This window comes from Camarhynchus parvulus, chromosome 4 (genome assembly GCF_901933205.1).
Source record: "Camarhynchus parvulus chromosome 4, STF_HiC, whole genome shotgun sequence".
Classification (NCBI taxonomy): domain Eukaryota; kingdom Metazoa; phylum Chordata; class Aves; order Passeriformes; family Thraupidae; genus Camarhynchus; species Camarhynchus parvulus.
In genome coordinates this window covers 71,787,034-71,805,820 of record NC_044574.1, presented here as the reverse complement: position 1 = coordinate 71,805,820, position 18,787 = coordinate 71,787,034, and the positions used below count along the sequence as shown (strand labels likewise).

General features: G+C 44.6%; 1 protein-coding gene across 4 annotated transcripts in view; it reads right to left on the bottom strand.

Annotated features, from left to right (window-relative positions):
- The window catches only part of ELF2 (E74 like ETS transcription factor 2), a 35,942-nt gene extending 33,981 nt beyond the window's left edge, over nucleotides 1-1,961 (bottom strand). For 2 of the 4 annotated variants that reach the window (XM_030947600.1, XM_030947603.1), the window contains exon 1: nucleotides 1,851-1,961. The gene's annotated coding sequence lies outside the window, so the exon portion shown is untranslated. Of the gene's footprint in view, nucleotides 1-1,268; nucleotides 1,498-1,850 lie in introns of those variants that run through there. The other 2 variants (XM_030947604.1, XM_030947601.1) reach the window with 2 other exon arrangements.
- Between the last annotated feature and the right edge of the window lie 16,826 nt (nucleotides 1,962-18,787).

Here is an 18,787-nt window from a genome sequence, read left to right as displayed (position 1 = left end):
AGCTTCTTGCTAAAGTTTGTCGCACAGGTTATATCAGAATTAGGATACAAAGTAATTCTTCGCATCCACGAGGTCAGGGGAGCATGCAAACCACACCTCACAATTTAGACCAAGCACTAAAATTTATAAAATACAAATCAAAATAAGGGATGTGCAAAGTAATCCCAGCCACACCACACTTTGTAAGTTTTCATACACAAAAAGCAGTAAATTTACTCCTGAATGCACGGAAACTATTATGCTGGATCAAATTAATGATGCATCAAATCCAGTAAAACACTAGAAGATCTCCTTCCATACATATATAATTTGAACATCCAAAGTTTGCTCTGAACCTCAAAAGCTAAAGCTGATGAGCCCCAAAACAGGTAAGCTTATAATCACTTAGAATCTATTAATGTTCTGCAAAAAGCTTTGTGGCTTCAGCGGGCTGCTCCTGGACCTTCCTGCATCTCATCCTATTAGCAGGCTCTCTTCCCACTGCTCTCTATTTAAAGATACCCTGTAACCTTCTCTTCCCTCTGACAGAAGTCTCGCATACTTCCCCTTAACTTGTACCTCTCTTTCCAGTGAATTGATTGTTGGTCCTCAACAGTCATTTCCACTCCCCCACAAGCCAGAGTAGGGAGGAATTATTCATCACTTTACATAATAAAGCAGCAGAGACTATTAAATTAAATGGTGAGGATGTAGATTCAAAAAACAAACCCTAACACACACTCTAAAAAGAAGCAGTGTGCAAAAATTCCATAATTAGCTTTGGCAGTATATTCTAAAGGTCAAAAACTTGTAAGATTTAAGTCAGACAGCTTTACGATGGTAAAGCTCCTGAGTAGCTTATGAGACTATTGAATATAAAGATGTGTGTAACAGTCTAAACTTCAGGCACCTTCTGAACCAGATACTACTGAAACCTGAGAGACGAAGAGTATGACACTGATGGCAGCACACAAAAGAACCATCCTTTTCCCAGCACCTTTCTGAAAGCAACTAATCCTGTCCACTATATGAAATGGAATGAGCGGAGAAGGAAGAGCAACAAGGACTAGACCTGTTTAAAAACCAGAACCTGTTCTTAAACTTGCAGTAAGGTTGTGCTGTCTTTGCTAAAGAAGTTAAATGACAAAAGAAAAGTCACAAGAGAGGTAACAGCGACCAGCCATAAAGGGGGGAGCAGGCAGAATGAAAAACTGAATTATTCAAGTGGGGAGAGACAAGAGGGAACGCATCCAAAAAGGCAACAACAGATAAACACGAACTGGGCTCACCCAGTACGACGTTTTACGGTCGCGCTATATTGAGAAGTCCGCCAGACTCGTGCTGTTTATCAGCGGCGCAGGCAGCGCAGGGCGCACAGCGACGGCAGGGACGAGCACGGGAGGAGCGATCACGCATGACAGCGAGTGTCCAGCACTCCCGGGCTGCCATGTTCTCCCGACGCCCTGTGTAAACAAGGCGCTGCCCCTTGGCGCTGCCCCAGCCGCCTCCCGCCCCGCTCCCAGCCCGGCCCGGCCCGGGAGGCCACGCTGCCCCGGGCTGTTTACGCTGACAGCTCCAGGCACCGCCCGCCGCCCCCTCCGGCGGCGCGGACCCCGCGGGCAGCGGGGCCGGGGGCGGCGGGACGGCCCCGGCTCCTCCGCCGCGCCCCACGCGAAAGCGAAAGTGCGGCTGCGGCGGGTGGGAGGTGCCGCCGGAGCGGCCCCCGGCCCCGCCACCTCGAGGCCATCCCACACAGCCCGGCGGCCTCCCCCGAGCCGCCGCGGCCCCGCGGCCCCTTGGCAGGGCAGCTGCCGCCTGTCAGCGCCCGCCCGCCGCGGCGGCGACGGCAGGAGCCGACACCGCGCCCTTACCGTGGCCGTGCGTCGGGAGGCCGCGTCCGTGGCCCGCCCGGGCCGGGAGCAGGAAGCGGCGGCGCCGCCCGGGCAGAGCCGGGCCGGGGCCGGGCCGGGCCGGGGCCGCCCCGCGCGGGAGGGGCGGGGGCGCAGCGCGCGACCTGCCCGGCCCGGCCCGGCCCCCCCCCCGCCGCCCCGCCGCCGCCGCCGCCGCCGCCGCGGCGCGCGGGGGCGCTGCGGGCATGCGCGGCCGCTTCGCGCCTGCGCGGGGCTCGCTCGGGCCCCGGGGCGATCCCGGAGCGATCCCGCGGAGCAGCGGCCCCTCAGCGGGCCCCCATCCTGCCCTGCTCCCCGCCGCCCTGCCCCGAGCCGAGAGCAGCCCGTGCTCGGGACGCGGGGAGGCTGCGGGGAGGAACGCACCAGGGTGTCGCTGCCCCGCCGCTGTGTGGGAGCAGGTGCCTGCGCTCGCACCGCGCTCCGGTCCGCGGGCGCGGGGCTGTCCCGGCAGTGGCTCTGCCGCCAGTGCCGGGCCGGCTGCGGAGCCTCGGGCGTGCAGAACCCATGCAGGCAGTGTCCTGTCAGCGCAGTGCTGAAATGCCGGCCCGCAGCTGTACCCCGCCGGCTCACAGAGCGCTGGGTTTGAAACCAGGTAAATTCCTAATCCAGTTCTTGTTGTTCCCTGGCAGTACGAGATGCGCTGTGTGGAAAACGCCAATCACTTGTTTTTAAAATTTTAAAAGTTTAATAGTAATAAAATGGTTCTAAAAATAGTAATACAATTAGAGTAATAATAATTTGGACAAATTGAATTAGGACAATATGAGACAATAAATACAAAGAGCTATGGACGTCCAGGTACCTTTTTCTGGGCAGCACGAGCCCGAAAAAGGACCCACGTTAACAGAGGATTAACCCTTAAAAGCAACAGCCTGTTGCATAGTCATACACTTCATACATGATGCATAAATTCCATTCAAACATAGGATTCTCTCTGGTCAGTGTCGGCTTCTTCCTCTGAATCCTAACAGCGCCTTTGAGGCGGGAAGAAGTTTGTTTCTTCTGATAACAGTGTAATAAATTCTTTTTCTCTGAAAGATTTAGGTGTCCTGTGGCTGGTATCTCGCTGCGAATCCTTTCTTTAAAAAAAGTATCCTACATAGCATCGTTTCTGTTTTAACATTTTTTATAACCTAAAACTATATTTACCACACTACTTAAGAGAATTAATACAGCGTTACTTTCTAACACAACACATATAATATTCATTTTCATATTTGCGAAAAGCCAATCATAAAATAAATGCATTTTTCACACGCTGTCAGATTCTGCTCACGAAGCAAGTATGCATCAAGCCTTCCTTGATCTAGCCTGGTCTGAAGTTTTGAACAGAATTGGTTCCTTTACAAGCCTTGGGCTTCAAGCATTATGCCTTTCTTTGGCATTTCACAGAAATAAACGGAAGAGCTTTAGCTGAAGAGGAGGCATTACATTTTCATGACAGACAGACATAAACCCCTGCATCGCCAAGGAGATTTTCTGCAATGGAAAGCCGTAAGGAGCTGTAAGGAGCTCTAGGATGATGGTTTTGCTCAGACTGGTTTGGGCCCCGTGTGCCTGTACGTTGCAAGAGTCTGATTGAAGGATCTCCCGGCCCCTGTGACAGGCAGTTCAGCGCACACATCTGCTCCTCACCTCCATCTGCGTGCTAAAGTACCTCTGCTACGGCTCAGTTTCCATCTGACTATCCACAGCTCCTTTGGCACTCTGCATCTCCTGCCTCACCAACTCTGATTTCCAGTCTTCAGCTTCTGCCTTATGCATGTTACCACCCACTGCTCTACTGCTCTGGCTCCTCTTCCTTACACATTTGAACTGAATATTTCTTCCCTCCGCATTTTTAGGGCATCAGCATCCTTTCCTAAGGAAATGAAATCTTTCAGGGGTCTTTAAGCTCTGGAATCTGACTGACTTTTGCAGGTTACACACAATTTGAGTTTTCCAAGAAAATAACACGGGCAGTTATTTTACTCAAGGATGGCACAAACATCTCCCTGAGATTAAAGGTAGCCCTAAAAATACCAGTCCTGTGCCCTGAAGCATGGAAACATTTGTGATTCTTTCTTTCCAAAAACATGTCAGCCATTACTAATAATAGATGGTGCTACCAGCAACCTCTTATGTAAGTGGCCACTACTGAGGTGTAAATTTAAATGAGCTGTGGCTTTGTAGTAAAGCACACACCATGGCAAAATTGAGCTTTTACCACACACTAAGCCTGCCAGATATGTAATAAGGGATACTCTTCGATGTTGTCAGTTACAGATGTTGCTCCTAGTTTATTTTAACAAAAAAAAAATCCAGTTGTCTGTCCTTTAAATTGTTAGAGGTATGACTTTTAGGTCTTTTTTTTGCCTTTAAAACAAGACTCAAATTATATGGAGAAAAACATTGTCATTTAGTAACAATATAGCTCACATCCATGTTGCTGGTAGGAATGACAGTATTCAGTGTTTGCACATCAGAAAATGTAATTATTTTAATAGCATGTAGATTGTATCAAAAATATATCAAAGATGTAGAGGTAAAATCTCGTTAATACTGGATGATGGAAGATAGCAGATGACAATTATGAAATAAATGGAAGAAAAGAACAAGTCAAGAGAAGGGTAGGGTATTGGAAGGAAAATATTAAATACTTCCTGACAAAAATTGCCTTGTTAGACTGGAAACACTGGATGGAAATTTTAGCCCTCAATGACAGAGTTTTTTTCAGCCTGTGTTTTGGGGTGACTTTATGATGCTTGCATGCTTAATTATATGTTTTGTTTATACTGGATATTAAGTTTTGCATTTTTCAGACTGTTTCCAAGAGCAAAGCCGGGGAGAGAAGAAGCACAGAGTTTGTTTTCAGAAGCTGCACTTGCTCCTCTGCATCCCTCTCCTGGACTGTGCTGTCTGCAGCACGGTCAGATGGCAGGAGAGAGCTCACCTTTGCTTTTCGTTAGTTTTTAGCTAGCTGAGACAGAGAAGTCCCCTAGACTGTGGTTTTTCTTTTCCTTAGAACTGTTTAAATTTGTTCTAGACTGAACACCCAGCAGAGCACCGGCAGCTCGCACCTGTGGCCACCAGGCCAGGCCTGGGTTGGGCCATTTCCAGCACTGAGGGACTGATAAGGCTGGGTGAGACGAGCTGCAACCCATGAAAAGGATTTTCTGAGTTTGTCATCTCTTCAGATTGACAAGAGGTTTCATTGTTTAATATTGTTCAGTTTTTTGGTGGTGAATGCTTTGCCTGTTAAATAAACAGGTTTTTCTTCCACTTTTCTCCAAGGAAATATTTTTTTCCCAAACCAGTTAGGGGAGGGGATGCTTAAATCTGCTTTCTAGAGGAACCCCTTTAGAGGTTTCCTCACAAATTTGCCCTAAACCAGGACAAATACATTTTTTGGCGCCCAGTGTGAGGCTTGAGAAAGTAGAAAAAGCCTGCACTGATTGCATTTTAGTTATACTTACTCTGTGTTGGAATAAAGCAGTCAGTAGCCATGTTGCTTGAATTCATGGTGTCTCTCTGAGTGGAAGCCTTCATGTGGTTTTGGTCCCTACACTTTTTTGAGGCTTTGATACCTTTCTGGTCCCTAGACCTATTTTCTTATCCAGAAATCGCTCCAGTCTCATCCTTAGCACGTGGTTTTTACAGTAGACGGGCACGGATTAGAATAGCTGTATTGCTGGGCTCGGCGATAATGATTTGTAGGGGGTTTACAAAGGTACTGGAATCTGTTCAGGATATGTATGGTTTATGGTTTCTTCATCCTACCCTGCACCCCAACTCCAGTGGCATGCTTTGGGGATTTACTAGTAATTGCACCCAGTTTGTTAGAGGAGGAGCAGGGGATGAGGCTTTTCAGCCTTTTCTTTCCTTCTTCTCCTTTGAATCTGCTACAGCACTTTTTGAGAATGCTCAGTTTCCCCTTAATGTTAAAGAGACCATCTTTCTGGTATTTAATCTGGAAAGCTTCCTCTATATGGTCTGCAACTTCTCTAAAATGAGGGCTGAGATGTCCAGAGGAGCTGATGAGACCCAAGCATGGAAAATTCTGAGTGGTGTGGAGAATGGGAGAGAATGGGACGAACCCTGAAGGAATTTTCTGATCCCGTAGCCTGGTAATTTCCATGTTAACAAATACAGAACCCAACGGAGGTGGGGGAATACCTGAGAGAGAAGTGCCATGATGACTCTAAAGAGAAAAAGATGATTGCAATAAGCTGGGCCCTGGCATATGCTTATCACACACTGCTAGATACCGTAGGGCAGCAGACAGAGGCAGGGGGCAGGGACATAAAGCAGCAGCTGCCCCAGTCACTCAGGCTGCAGCCAACACCCCAGCTACTCAGGTTGTAGCTGAACCAGACAGTGAGCCTAAGCCTGCATTTAAACCAGACAGTGAGCCTAAACCTGCATCTAAACCAGACAGTGAGCCTAAGCCCATAGCTAAACCAGACAGTGAGCCTCAACCAATGGCTGTTGCTCCTACCAGGAGAGGCAGAAAACACACAACCAAAACTGATCGGCCAGTAGATGACGATGATGATGATCCAAGGGAAGGACCCTCAAAGCCAATTACTGACACAAAAGCAGAAGTCACTGTTGGGTCCTTTTCCCTGAAGGACCTTCGTGGCCTACGGAATGATTACACCCGACGAGCTGATGGATCCATAATTAGTTGGTTAGTCCATCTCTGGGATGCTGCAGGTGAGGCCACAATTCTGGATGGCACTGAAGTGAGGCATTTGGGATCCCTGTCACAGGACCCTGTCATCGGCCAAGGAATGATGAGGGGAGTTAACCCTCACAGCCTCTGGGCACGGGTCTTGGGAAGTGTGGCACAAAAATACCTGTGTGCAGATGATCTCTATATGCAGCAAACCCAGTGAAAGACCATAGAACAAGGGATTCAGTGCTTGAGGGAAATAGCAGTGGCAGAGATTGTCTCTCAGAAGACCTAAACACTGTAAATCCAGACTTGGTACCATGTATATCCATGATGTGGCGAAAACTTGTACAGCTTAGGCCTCAAGAACACGCTTCTGCTTTAGGAATAATGAAGTGGGATGACAAAGAGACCGTGCTTGATATGGCAGAGAAGCTCCGAGCATATGCAGTTGCCATGCATGGCTTAACACATGCCAGAATTGCAGCTTCAGAAACACTCATGCAGAAATTAGAAGATAAGATAGGGGAGAATCACAAGAAACTCAGAGAGGAGATTAAAGAGGACCTTCTCCAAATCTCAGCAGTACAGATCAGAAGTTCTGGTACCAAACGCAGACGTTCCCAGGATGGGGAGAGAAGGTACACCCCACGAGCTGAGCTGTGGTTCTTCCTGCGTGATTGTAGAAAAAACCTGAAGAGATGGGATAGAAAATCTACTGCTGCTCTGGCACAATGGGCACTTGAATTGAAGGATAAGATGACTCAGAGAGGAAGTTCCACCAAAAAAAAGCAGCTCCAGTGGCCCATAGCCAAACTGCCAGGTATGATGATGATGATGATGATGATGACATGTCTGATCCCATTGAAGGAACCTCCAAGACGTATGTCCAGGAAAAGAAGGATTACCAGGCTCAGAGGGGCCCTGCCGCTAGACAGGTGGAGGCCAGGGAATACCGTTGTTTTTTGGTTGTGTGGATTCCTTGGCCTGGCACACCAGAACCACAAAAATATGAGGCCTTATTTGACAGTGGTGCACAGTGCACATTAATCCCATCAAGACATGTAGGGGCAGAGCCTGTTTGTATTGCTAGTGTGACAGGGGGATCACAGGGTTTTACTTTGGTAGAAGCTGATGTGAGATTGGCTGGAAATGAGTGGAAGAAACACCCTATTGTGACTGGCCCAGAGGCCCCCAGGGATTTTGAGCAAAAATATTCCTTTTGAAGTGAATATTTCAAGACCCAAAGAGACTCAGGTAGGCATTTGAGATAGCAGCTGTAGAGACAGAAAGCATCAAGCAATTGAGCACCTTGCCTGGACTAGCAGAGAACCCATCTGCAGTAGAACTCCTAAACGTAAAAGAGTAACGAGTGCCAGTTACCACCTCAACAGTGCACCGCCTGCAGTACAGAACAACTCGAGATGCTGTGATCCCCATCCACAAAATGATCTGTGAGCTGGAGAGCCAAGGGGTGGTCAGCAAAACCCCCTCACCCTTCAGCAGCCCCATTTGGCCTGTGCACAAATCTGAAGGAGAATGGAGATTGACTGTGGACTACCGTGCATTGAATGAAGTGACTCCACCGCTGAGCGCTGCTGTGCCGGACATGCTGGAACTCCAGTACGAGCTGGAGTCCAAGGCAGCAAGGTGGTATGCCACTATTGACATTGCCAATGCATTTTTCTCCATTCCTCTGGCAACAGAATGCAGGCCTCAGTTTGCTTTCACCTGGAGGGGCGTGCAGTACACCTGGAACCGACTGCCCCAGGGCTGGAAGCACAGCCCCACCATCTGCCGTGGACTGATCCAGGCTGCCCTGGAAAAGGGTGAGGCTCCAGAACATCTGCAATATATTGATGACATCATTGTGTGGGGGAAGATGGCAGCAGAAGTGTTAGAGAAAGGAAAGAAAATCATCCAGATTCTCCTAAAAGCCGGCTTCGCAGTCAAGAAGAGCAAAGTTAAAGGATCAAGAGATCCGGTTCCTGGGAGTGAAGTAACAAGATGAACAGCGTCAGATTCCCACTGATGTTATCAACAAGATCACAGCAATGTCTCCACCATCCAGCAAGAAGGAAACACAAGCTTTCCTGGGTGCCATAGGTTTTTGGAGGATGCACATTCCCGAGTACAGTCAGATCGTGAGCCCTCTTTACCTGGTCACCCGTAAGAAGAACCCTTTCCACTGGGGCCCTGAGCAGCAACAAGCCTTTGCCCAGATCAGGCAGGAGACTGCTCATGCAATAGCCCTTGGCCCAGTCAGGACAGGACCAGATGTGAAGAACCTGCTCTACTCTGCAGCCGGGAGCCATGAATTAAGGCAAAGTTTCAGACTTGCTGCTAGGTTTCTGTGCCCTGAAGGCACAGGACTAGTGTCAGCTTAACTCACATTTACTTAAACTTCCTATCCACGCCCCTGATTTTATTCACACCGTATGACAGTGAAACAGCTGGTCTGTGAGCCTGAGAGGAAGAGGAGTCTGGCTGCAGAAAGCAGAGGCCCACCCAACCCTGATGTGAATGTAAGCAGGTAGCCATTGGCCCAGTGAGCTGGGTGGTTACCATTCATAGCCAGTCAGGCTCAAATGCAGAGTGTGAAAAATGCATGTATTTTATGATTGGCTTTTCGCAAATATTAAAATGAATATTATATGTGTTGTGTTAGAAAGTAATGCTGTATTAATTCTCTTAAGTAGTGTGGTAAATATAGTTTTAGGTTATAAAATTTGTTAAAATAGAAACAATGCTATGTAGGATACTTTTTTTAAAGAAAGGACTCGCAGCAAGATAGCAGCCAGAGGACACCTAAATCTTTCAGAGAAAAAGAATTTATTGCCCCATTATCAGAAGAAACGAACTTCTTCCCGCCTCAAAGGCGCTGTTAGGATTTAGGAAGAAGTTGACACTGACCAGACAGAGTCCTGTATTTGAATGGAATTTATGCATCATGTATGAAGTGTATGACTATGCAACAGGCTATTGCTTTTAAGGGTTAATCCTCTGTTAACGTGGGTCCTTTTTCGGGCTCGTGCTGCCCAGGAAAAGGTACCTGGATGTCGTAACTCTTTGTATTTATTGTCTCATATTGTCCTAATTCAATTTGTCCAAATTATTATTACTCTAATTGTATTACTATTTTTAGAACCATTTTATTACTATTAAACTTCTAAAATTTTAAAAACAAGTGATTGGCATTTTTCACAAGAGTCTTTTGAATAGGGTGTATAAGAGCTCTGCGTGCCATGGAAGCTCTCTCTGCTGCATGAATCCTCGATGTCGTGTCATCTCTCTGGCTCCCACAACCACAACAATAATGTAAGCTCCTAAAGCAGCTTATATTTTACTGTAGAGGCCTTTAAATTGCATGTTAAAGCCTAATCTTTTCTGAATTACTTCCGTCTCATTTATAATTTTCCCTTAATAATACACAAGCAAAACCTTAAACCAAGAAATCCAAATACCTTCCTTTCCTTAAAGCCATAGTAATACTTTGGTTGTAAAGTAGGGAAGGTCAAGAATCTTCTGATACTCAGCAGGGCTTGTAACACCACTAAATACATGGGAGTTACATGATTTGAGCAGGAGAACAATCCAATGCCAAAACAAACCTGTTTCAGGCAGGATTTTATTCTTGAATAAATTTATCCTGCTTTTAAAAAGAAATAATTACATAGAAATAAAGGACTAAGTGTTTTTTTGCTGTATGTGAGGCTTTAAAATACAGCAGTTGAAATATTTTAGAAAGAAAAGGAATCCGTGTGGAAGAGGGCTTTACCTCATTTTCACATAGAAAATACATGGGATATATACGGCGTGTTGCTTTTCTTGATCTAGAGGTAGCACAAAACACAATGCCCACTTCTTATACAGGGAAACCGTCTGGAAATTGTGAAGAAGAAATTCCATACAGACACTAGCCAGTTTATTTTCAGTTGTTTTGGTTTAAAGAAAAATTACAAAATAACTGTCCTCAAGGACATTTTGTTTTCCATAGCATAATACTTCAGCATTGAAAAGTACTTTTCATTTAGGAGCAGCCAGGCTCTGCAATTCACGTTGACAGTGGCGAGTGAGGATATCTCAGAACTGGTATAGAACACAAGGCTCTGGGAAGAGACGTGCAGAAGGGCAGTGGGGTAGAAATTGAGCCATTAAAGGTTTCTCATAAAGTAACAACTTCAGACATTTTAAAGTGTCCCTTTCTCTTTGCTTACAACTAGAACTGGTACTTTGTGTGACTTCCTGCTGCTGCCAGTACTTGTAGTAAGTGGAGAGGGATGAGACTGACGTGATTTTGATTTCACAAAACTTCATTAATAATTTAAATGGTGGCAAAGACACTCACATCCAGCATCATTGTGTTCTCAGAGGCAAGAACTGTCAAGCCTTGAGCACTTAGTCCCAGTTTGGCTCCTTTCACTTCATGAGAGCCTCAGCACTGAACATCTTGCATTGGAAATTAGTCACTTACTAAAACAGTGGAATTGAAGTATTTTTTGTGTGTTTTGGATTTTCTACAAACAACAAATAAAACACACAAACAAACACAAAACCCCAAACAAACAAACAACAAAACCAAACAAACAAAAATCAAGCCAATTTTCTTCAGTGAAAAGCATACATTATTAATTTCTCCTGCATTGTTCAGCTCCAGGGTTTGGGGATGAGGGATTCTTTCTCTGTCCCACGTTTTAGCAGTCTTACTGCTTTTGATTTACTGCCCTCTTCTGCTTGATGATGTGAGTTACCCAATGGTTAATTATGCTCAGTTAGCCCTCGCTGGATGATAACATTTCCCACTAACTACTCAGAAAGAAGGTAGCCTTATGCAGGAAGAAGGAAGCCAGGAAAAAAAAAAATCCCATGTTATGGGAGAAAGATCAATGAACCCCATGGGCCACAGTAATTTAATTATGTTATAGAGAAAATATGATTTTCATGCATATTACTGTCTCTCCTCTTCACTTCTCTATATTTCTCTCTTTAATTGGTTTGCATACCACAGTCAATGCTGAACTGAGAAGAAAAGGCACAGGCAGCTGAACTTCCTGAGATGAAACACAGCAACCACAACAATTTTAACACTTTTCCTAGGGCACAAGCAGAGCTCACACATATATATTTTTAAAGATCTCTAAGACATGAAGGTTTTTAATTTTAAAGAAAAACTATTTATCACTAAAAAAGCAAGATTTTTAGGTAAGTAAGAGACTGGATGTGCACATGAAATCTTATACAAATAATTAACCGACCATACAAAGAAGAGTTTTCTACTGCTCAGAAGTTTCCTGTTTGTTACACAGGAGCTGTTGGGAATTAATCAAAATCAGCATTTTAGAGCTTGCTAAAGCCATCATTTCAGTTGGGCAAAATATGAAGTGGTAAAATCTGCAGATAGAGAAATTTCCCATCCTGCTACAAGGGGAGTCAGGAAGGATTCTTTTTGATAGATTTTTTGGAGAACATAAAGCACAAACACAGCAATATTATATCTGAGAACTGCTTATTGGTAAAGAAAGGTAAGGGTTCCTACCCAAGGGGAATAGAGAAGGGAGTAGAGAGAGGAAAAGAAAGTTACCATTGTGGCTCGTGTGAGAAATGACACTCACTTCCAAAAATTTTAAAAGGTTTATTAAAACCTTATCAAAAAACACAACAGAAGACTGAATAGAGAAAATATTACAGCGCTTGGAGCAAAGGATTTTTTGGCCCCAGGCGCTCATCCACGCAATGGATGTTTCGCCTTTTAACCCTTTAGCCCCTCCCAAAGTCTTGTCAATCGACTCCTTCTTCTCTGTCCAGTGGTGGAGATCACGTTCTTACATCTTGATTGGAGGTCAGGTGTTGCCATAGTAACGAGCCAACCCTCCCAAATGCCCCAAGCACGCCGGCCAGCCCATGATAACAATGCAAGGGGGGGTTGTTCTGGTTTGAAAGCAAAACCAGTGGGGCGCTCCAAGTCAGAAATACAATTTATTAGGAAAAGGGAAAAGAAAACCAAAATACATTGCAATAATACAAAAGCAAAACCACCAAAAAAGTCAGAGCACGACCTGGTACCCTGTGGGTCAGGGTGTTGGCAGCAGTGCCATTAAACGGTGGCTGCAGCCCTCCTGCAGTGACAGGTGTGGTTCTGTTGGAGCAGGGATCCTTTAGAAAGGGTGTAGTCTTCCTCTGAAGATCCAGTGGAAAAGAAGGCCATTCCTTTGGGAATCCAGTGGAAAAGCTGACTGTTTTGCCCCAAAACCCAGATTATATCCAGGTGGGGATGCTTAGCTCCTCCTCCCTGGGCAGAGCATCTCACAATGGGCTGTTATCATTCTGTGAGTCATGTGGTGGGTCCACTAAACAGAAATGGCTCCTGGAGAGAGTCATCTCTGAGTCATATGGAAAGGCATTGATGGGCCCATTAACAGGAGATAAGGGAGAAACTATGCCCCTCCTGGTTTCAGCAGCTCTTGAGGATGGGAATAGAATATATCTTAATATTGTAACCTAGGACAGGGGGGTCAAACATAACTATAAATCTATAAAATTCTCTTAACATACGCATAATATTTGCCTTTTAATTGTGAGAGTCAACCATTGCATTATTCATCAATCACACTCTGGATGCTCCATCAGCACCTGCTCAGCAGATGGAGCACTTGTGCAAGAGAGGGGAGCCGAACAAGTTCAACCTGTGGGAGAGACCACCCTCCCTCCAAGAAACAAACAAAAAAAACAAAGCAGGGCAAATTGTGTTGCACTTAAATGCTTTTATGGGCTAAGACTCCTCCCACAGCCCAATTTCCCGGGCATTTTTTCACAGCATCTGGAGGTCTGTCCCACCACAAGCAGGGTGTCAGTCAGTCAGTAACTTGCTTGCGGCCCTTTTATGGAAGCTTTCTCTTCTCTGGCTGTCAGGCGAAATTCCCTCAGAGCTAGGGCTTCCCACCATTTTCCAAAGGGGTTGCCTGTTTAGAGGCTGTAATGTCGGCGGTCTCCTTCCCCCTCACGTGTCCCAGCTGCCCCTTGCATGTGGCAGGTGTTCAGGCTCCACACATGGGTACAGCCCCTTTCGTATTTTTCACCCTGATGCCTTGTGAAGGCTGACCTAGAACAGAGGCTAGACAGAGCTGAAGAATAAAGCAGGGATTTATTAGGAGGCCTCAACAGATCCACCTTGGGCAGCACAAGAGCCCAGCCAGGGCTACACCCATGGTGAACCCAAAATGGTCACAAAAATGGACAACCGGTTATGGGATCTCTCACTTTTATAAGTTTTGGTCCATTGGCATATTGGAGTTAATTGTCCAGTTACAAATCCAGCCCATGAAGTCCCATCCTTCTTGTTTTCTCTCTTCATTCCATGATTGTTTATGCTCTTGGGCCTGAAATTTGGATCTGTTGTCCTTGGTCCCCAACTAGAGAAGGAATTGTTTTGTCTCCCTACTCTGTGAAGAGAACTTACTATGCCCTCATATGAAGCCCAGACTCACACAATACAGCAGCACAGAATCTGAAAAATATAAAAGCTAAAACCTGAGGCATCAACCCCATGTCATAAAATGGATTTATAACATATGTTGAGGCATAAATAAAAAATAAATTGTTTTCTCTCAGTAAACCACAAGCAAACCACATGCTGTTTCAACACGCTGTTTCATTACCTGTAGTTCAAGCAGCTAGCAGGAATAACTCCAGCACAGAAACCTAGTTTTAGCCCTTTTCCCCCTCCAGTAAAGCTGGAGGAGGCAAAATCTCCTGCAGCATCCCAGATAAAGGAGTAACACCCAGAATGCAGGAGAATCCCATTACCCATGGTGATGCTTGATGCCTGTTGCTTGGGAATGGAATTAACTTCCATCATCCTGTGCAGCCTCCATCTTCTGCAGCAGGTGAGCAGAGCAAGAAAAGCACACAACCAAGTAATGCCTTTCTGAAGAGCAGAATTGTCTGGGTCACAGCAGGGGTGGCAACCATGGGCAACACACAAAGTGTGCTCCAATGTCCTTTAACATAAAATTCCTTCTGTCCCTGTTTGTCCCCTCACCCTCTATGTGCCTCTGTCCTCTCAGCTCTCCTCTCACTCTTTCCAAACCACCCACAGGGAGAAAACAGCACCTACAGTAGGTGATTGCAGCCACAAAAGTGCCATAGAGCTGCATCATCGTTCCTTATATGCTGCCAAACACTACAAATAACTTATTTTAGCTACTGATTTCCTCATTCATCACTCAGCTGGAACTGTGTGTTCCTCCCACCTGCCTGGTCAAGCAGAAGTTGGGGTGGCTAATTGGCTCAAAATTTTTGACAGAAAGAACCCACCAGGTGAGGAAAAGAATCACAGCACATTCTTGGCTGGGTTGAAATTCTTTGGGGTTTTGTCCTTGTTTTGGTTTTTTTGTGTTTTTTTTTCTTTTCCAGAAGAACAGATTAAAAAAAAGTAGTATCACAGCATCAAAGCCTGTTGCACAGACATAAGAAATCTTGATTAAAGTATTTTACTCTCAGATTTTCTAAGTGCTGAGTACAAGCTTGCAGTTTGAATTATGATTTTTAGTAATTGTCTTACGTTTTAAAGAAGCAAACAAAAATAAAATTGAAATTCTGTACCTACACAGGCAAAAAGTAAACCTGGAATTGTTAGATGTGCTTTGCCATCTCCAGAATTTTCAGCTTTGTAGGAAGCTGCCAGCAGCGACAGGCTGCCACCCTTCAGAGAGATGGACTAGAGGGGCTAATTGGCACTAGAGGGAGGTGAAAATCCTTGCCAGCTGTTTTCACAGATAGTTCCTGACAGCAAAGGAGCAACGTGCTGTTTGGACAAATTCTGGAATCTCAAGCTTTGCCCTGGCCTGTGAAGTGTATTGTCAAGACCAAACCTTTCCTCCAATCTCCTTTAGTCTTGCACTGTGTCTGTTCTCTGCTGTGGCATTGCTCTCCTTTATGATCCATTTCAACAATATCTTCCAAAATTTTCCATGGTTCATCACAGCCTTTGTGTAGCAATTCAAAAATTCACTTTTTGAAAGTGAAGGACAGAAAAAATTTAATTTATGTGGTATTCAGACTCCATACTAGCAAGACTGAATCAACAATGGCCAGACCTCTGCAAATTGCAAAATATCACTGTTGGTGCTCTAAGATATTCAAGTGCTGAAGCAGACCATGCTGTGCTGCATGTCTTTTTTGGTTTTTTCTTTAATTAAAAAAACCTAAACAAAACAAAAGTAAAAAAAGAGGAACTCTGGCATAAGGCATGTACAGGCTGTTTTGGGACTCTCACCATTTTTTGAAACTGAAAGGACAAAATGCTTTGGAAACCATAGTTTGTGGTTCAGTCATTCAGGCAGCTGTTCCAGAGGGCTAACATGCTTTGCCATGTACCAGAGCAGTTCCAGAGACAAAGAGCCATTCAGAAAAGCTTACCATATCAGAAACCCTACTGTTAGATCCAGTTAAAATAGCTTTTTTACTAGGAATTAGTGAAAATGAAGAAATAGAACATTTAAGTGCATACATCCATCACAGCATTTTTAATCTACAAGACAAATATAGGCTCTTGTCCAACAAAATATCAGTCTAAGATTTTTATTCCAGTAGCTTGGTCTACAGAAATTGCTTTTAATCACAGAGGCTTTATCCTTTGAGCAGAAGGCTGTGGTTTGTCTTCTCGAAGCTCAGGAGCCTGCTTTTGCCACTGGATTATTGCAGTTATTCCTAAGTAGGCCCAGGAGCAACAGGCTATATCTTTGTTGGAACACTACTGTAATTTGCTTTATGATGGGGGAAGGAGCATGGGTTGCTTTGTGCCATGTGTAGGATGATGCTGTTGTTTCTCTATCAGCATTTTCCAAACTTCTGCTTGAAGAGTAAAGAGTCAGACACGCCTTATGAAACACACTTTCTATACAAGTAGCACATAATATACCGTATTTGGCTCTGGTTTAGAACCATTGCCATTCTGTGATGGCTGCAATGGGGTCTCAGATGCACACTCATGCATGTAGCACAATGGAGGGTTGGGAGCACAGTGGCACCCAAACCTGTTATTCATAATAATTGTATTTTTTTTTTTATGAAGCAAATACTGAGAAAACAAGGTTATTTAGCTATTTGGTTCTTTCTTAATCCCTAAGATGCCTGTCCATTTGAACACCTGTTGCATGGCCCTTCACAGGGATTTTGCTCTCTGCGTGCAAGTGCTTGGAGACCGGCTTTGCCATGGCCTAAAGGGCCTGTGATTTGTGCCAGCTTGAAGGTTTATACCAAACTTTTGTGTTGTTGCTCTGCCACTGCATGCCGCTGCCAAGACAGAGCGGCACAGAGAGAGCAGAGCAAGCTGAATGAGATCTGTGAGGAGCAGAGCCCAGCCCAGCAAGGCAGGAGCCAGCCGCCACTTTGATACATGATGGCAACGCCAAGCAGTGCTATTTCCATTGTCAGGCTATAAAGTACCTATGGCTACTACTTGCAAACAGGCTTTCTTCCCAAAGCAGGAGCCTTAAAGTGTTTACTCCTGGATGTTACTGTGCACGGAATGGTAGCATCCGAAATGCTTATGCAGGGGGAAAATTAGGCCATGTGCAGCCAGATGTCCTATGCTTACAATCACAAATCCAAACTCAGGGGCAAACACCTTGTTATTTTCCCTGTGATCTAATTTAAAAATGCTAACAGGTATGTTTTTAATATTTTGGCTTGATTTTAAAACCTTTTGCTTACATTTTAGCATGGAATGTTACAAATGTATAACTGTGCACAACAGTTTGGACCAAAAGTAAGAAATCAATGTACACATCAGGACAACAATGACATAGAAGGAGTTCATCTGGCATCACACTGCTTCTCTTAGCACAGGTATTTAGGACATGCTGAGTGGCTTGACTGGGTGCTACTCTCTAGAGCAGAGTTGTTAGTCACAGAAGCGTTTCTCTAGGCAGCACAATTCATCTCTTGCAGCACTGAATACTGGCCACAATGGCCAATGTGTGGTAGGACAAACTGCACAGTTTCTTTTATGTCTTCAAGGAAGAGTATGAGGTTTCACACAGGAATCAGCTGGTTGATTGCCACAAGTATTTGCATTAAACTTTCCAAAGGCGTCCACACTGTTTACTGGGGAAAAAGAAAAAAAAATCTGATTTAGAGGAAACAACAACAAATGGTGTTTAGCAACAGACACCATTCAGCAGGTCATTTTCTTTGCAAACATTCAAAGCACGCTGTGAATTTGACTGCAGGTTGCAGTTAAGTGAAGTACAGAGTACACACTGCCCTGATGTGTAAATCATGCTGATCTGATGGCTCAGGGAGACTTGCTCTGCTGCCATCACCAGAGCCCAGTCTCAAGGAATCCCTCATGTTCATCCACATTGCTCAGGCACAAGTGAATTCCCCTGCATGCTGGACTTCTACAAACAGTTACGTGCTTAAATTTAAGCACAAGGTAAACCAGTTGTATATGCTGAGATTGCTCATACAAGTAGTTCCATAGCAGCATCAATGGGGGCCCAATAGCCACACTCAGTAGAATGGCTGAACATCTTTACTCAGGCGTGCTCTGAGCATCAGTTTAGGGCTTTATCTGAGGATTTAATCCATTACTACTTCCTCTATCCCTTCACCAAATAATCAGTTAATTAAAAAAAAATGTTAACTAGATAGTGATTTGATTCTCACGTCAACATTCTTTTAATTTCATTTTCTTTGCCTTGAATTCCTTAAAACGTATGATGTGTTGAATGCAAAGTCAGAGTTGAGCTTCATACTCCAAAGTGTTTACAATCAAAACACCAAAAAAAAAAAGAAAAAAAAAAGAAGAAATAAGTATTTCCTGACTAGGAGTGCAATGTGGTTCTAGACTTGTAAATTGGTCAAATGACAGGCAGTAATCTTCCAGCACCAAATAGTAAAATATTTCATAAATCATTTTCCCCCTACCAACAAGATCAAATTGAAACTCAATGAGAGGCCCTTTTGTAAACTTGTATTGCTATACTCATAAAAAGTAATTTTTTTGTCAAGAGTCCAAGCAGTTTAAGCAGAATTGAGTGAACCTGTACACTAGTAGGAGATTAATCTATTTTTTCATCTGTTTTCAATTTGCTGCGCCAAAGATGTTTCCTACAGCTTGCCTTCCCTGCCACCCCCACCCTTTTCAGTTACCGTCTCTGCCTTCATTAATTGGCTATAGAGGGTATTTGTTGTCTAAACCAAAATCTGGAATAGCAACAATTTGTAGGGTTTGTCAGAT